We start from the raw sequence: 3,760 nt of genomic DNA, 5'->3' as shown, positions 1-3,760 counted from the left end.
CGCGCATGGAAAAAAGACTGGCTCTACTCACAACCAAGTTTGCATTGTGTAGCTGACAGAGGAAATAAATCACAATTAACAGATCAGTGCCGAGCCCAAGCAACGGGGCAGATGTCTGTGTAGCTGTGCTCAGGGAGGCATTGCTATCCTCCTGCAACCCAGGCCCATAAGCCGAGAAACCTTCCTTAAATGTATTGCTTGTTAATTTACCTATCCCTGGCCCGGGCATGCTCACTGTGGTTGATGGGAGTTGTAGTCCAATACATAGAAGGGCACTTGGCTAGGGACAGTTGCTTTTAAAAAGGGTTGGTTTATAACTCTCATCAGTCAGAGTAACCAGTGGTGAAGGATGATGGGCGGTGGCGGGGGGGGGAAATGCCAGCTAGCTTATTGGTTTAGGTCTCTGGCTGCAGAACCAGAGGTTAGGAGTTCGATTCCCCCACTGGGGCTCCTTGACAGGGGCCGGACTAGATGATCCCACAGGGTCCCTTCCATCTCAGCCGGTTGCAATCCTGGAACATCTGCAACACGGCAAGTTGTTTGCCATTGTTTGGGAGGATTATGAATCCGCTGCCTTTCGCTGGAAAGCCTTCCCAAGGAGATTTGAGACCGTAACAGCTTACGCAGTTTTCCAAGAAGCACCTCCGACTGTCAAAGCGAATCAGGAGCCTCATAAAACAACGTTAAACCAAACCCCCAACTTAGCCCAATGCGGAACAGTAGCAGGAATGTAAAACATTTTAAGATCCATTTGAACACTCGTAAAGCTGGGGGCCATGCGTGTCTTATTAGCATTCGTGTTCGCTTTAAGATGTAACAACAGTGAACGTAACCTCATCATGCTGTGTTCTTGTTTCGGGGGGGGGGGGATAGTAAGAAGCAAGAAGCCAGCTCCCTGCCCTCGTGATATAAAAGCGAAACATCTCCTGACCAAAAGGAACACATTTTCGATGTTGTTATGTGCCACCAATTATCTCTGACTTATGGGGACCCGGTGGATGTGTGACCTCCAGAATGTCTCCCCAACAGCCCCGCTCAGCTCCTGCAAACCCAAGCTTGTGGTTTCCTTTAGGGAGTTTGTTCATCTCGTATTGGGTCTTCCTCTTTTCCCGGCGGCTTCCCCACCATTCCCAATATCGTCGTCCTTTTCTGGAGAATCCTGACTTCCCACGATGTGCCCAAAGTAGGACCGGCTGAGTATCGACACTTTTCCCTCCAGAGAGAGAGAGTTCAGGCTTGCTTTGCTTTGGGACCCACAAATGTTCCTCCAGGGTAACCCTAAAGCTGTCCTCCACCACCACATTTCAAAAAAAAGCCTACGCGTGAAGGCCCTTGCTCTTCAAGGAGGGCCACAATGTGCCCCACAGGAAAAAAACAAACAAGCACGATCAATATGGTCCATCCAGAAATTGCCTCTGAGAAGAAAGACAGATGCTTCCGGTCAATTTGATTTCCAAGAGACAAGCATTTGCTTGAATCGTTTTTTCACTATAATAGAACGGACTTTATTTCTGGCTAGATTGTGTGTCAGGAGCTGTCAATCCAGGCACCCTTGGATCCTTCCATTAGCAAACAGGATGAAAAAAGCCAATGCACAGAACTATTTCCGGAAGTTCTCAACAGTTTTCCTTTTATTTGATGTTTCATGGGAGGGCCAGAGGAGGGTCCCACACTGGGTTTAATTATCAAACAAACAGTCCTGGATGTTTTGCAGGAGTAAAAAAATGACATGGGGGGGGTTGTTCTTTTTTTAAAAGGGGATCTCGGACGACCATAAGATCAGCTTCAATGGGATGCGTTTTGCAACACAGGCGTCGTACCGGGCTGAGAGTCTGCAAAATAAACTCTAGTTATCCTAACCCACTTTGTGGTACTGCAGAGGATGATGGGGAAGATCATGTGCTGCTTGGAGCCCCCCCCATCCCCAAATTATTCTGGTTGCCTGGGCTCTGCCTCTTGGGGAGACTTCCCTCCTTGCTGAGCATGAATGAATGGACTCTGTTCCGTCGTCAGCGATTATTCATTTAGATTTGGAAAGGCTGCTATTAACGAGACGTACTGCAGTTATTGTGATGATTGTTCTTTGAACAGTGGTGGTGCAGCGGCGATTGGCAGGTGCTCTCTTTTCCGGAGTGGGGTGTGTGTGAAAACACTGCATGGCCAAGCAGACCTTGGCCGATTGCTTTTAATCAGCCATTAGCGTCTAATTACCATGCATGCCGCACAATTAGACACGCGCAGTACCTCCAGCTCAGCAATCACCCAGATGTGTTTGCCAACTGCCTTTTCGAAGTCCTTTTTAGCACACACTCCTGCCAGGATCAGCTCAGAGCCCAGCCTTTGCCCCCCCATGGGACAAACGGTCACCTCTGCTGGCCACAGAGCATGACCATCAGGTCCGAGAAGCAGCCTCTGGCTTTTTTTCTCTGGCGTCCCTTCATCGTTGCCCAGCTGTTCCTGCCTGGCGCATGCTGGTGCAGTGGAGGTGACAGAGAAAAAGCCATTTTCTGTGTGCAAACCCTGGTGATGTGGGATTCCTCGGCATTTATTGGCAGAACTCATGGCATATTGCTCTTAGTGAGACTATTGACAAGAAAGATATGGAAGGGGAAGATAACAATTGCAAAGCACGACAATTAATTATGACAGTCCCTATAGCCAGCCCTCTTCCCATAAGGGGAGGCAGTCTGCTAGGTTGTTCTCTATTGACAAATGAGAGGCAGGTCTTTTATAAACTTAATGCCTCTTCATTACCTATTCAAGACTAAACTCCTCAAAAGATCTGGCTGGCTGTCACTGAAGCCCATGATTGTGTGTCCTGCACTCTGGGATGATCGAGGACCTGTTCTCCATCAACCCAGGGTGTAGGACAGGCAACAACGGGCTCACGTTACAGGAAAGCCCTTGGATGGGGTGGCCTCTGAGTTTGGCCTTCCAAAACAGACCCTCTTAGAGACCGCCCCTGCTCTCGTGGATGGGTTCTGAGCACCCCTTTGGGGCCTGGCATTTTCAAAAAGCAAGCTGCAGAGAGCGAGCCCTGAGGTTTTGCAAACCTCCCAACCAGCTCCTTTCCTCTCCGAGGTGGGAAAGGGGGGAAGCCATCCTTTAATAAATACTTGCTAGGATAGGAGTCCATGGTCTGGCTTCGGTGCGGGCACAGCCCTTTGCCTCAGGTGGTCGGCGAGCTTGGGAAACCTCCAGGCTTGAAGGCACAACCGTGTCTAAGCCGGTCATTCAGGGACACCATACGCCAGCTGCCTTTTTATCATCCAACTGGCTGTGCGCTGAGGCAATGTTGTTAAATGTGCTGGACGTGCAGCCTTTTTTTCGAAGAAGGACTGCCAGATCCACGGTGAGGTTCAACATTCCATTAAGCCCTTTCCTGTCTGTTTGTTTTGTTTTAGAAGGGACCGCAGGATGCTCGGCGATCACCCTGCGTTGCTCTCACTGTTGCAGGACAAAGTGAATTCACCCACGACCAAATGGGATCTGCAATAAAATGTTGCAGTGTAAGAGGGTTATCGCTTCCAGGCCTGGCCGCCTGCTCCCTCAGCCCTCTGCTTGCCGAACCCGCTGTGGTTAATTGCACTAATTGGCAGAGGTGCCAAGGCGCCTCCGAACAGCGTGCCTGGACGGCTTCCTCGGAGCAGCTGAGAGGTACCCCAGCGGCTGGGCAATTAGCCAGAATTAGCCAGAGTGCATTGGGAAATCTCATGCAAACATTGATGGGGCAGGAGCTGCGGTTTGTCGCAGGGAGGCC

The sequence above is a fragment of the Pogona vitticeps genome, chromosome 1 (genome assembly GCF_051106095.1).
Source record: "Pogona vitticeps strain Pit_001003342236 chromosome 1, PviZW2.1, whole genome shotgun sequence".
NCBI lineage: Eukaryota > Metazoa > Chordata > Lepidosauria > Squamata > Agamidae > Pogona > Pogona vitticeps.
Note: the sequence above shows the minus strand (reverse complement) of the source record.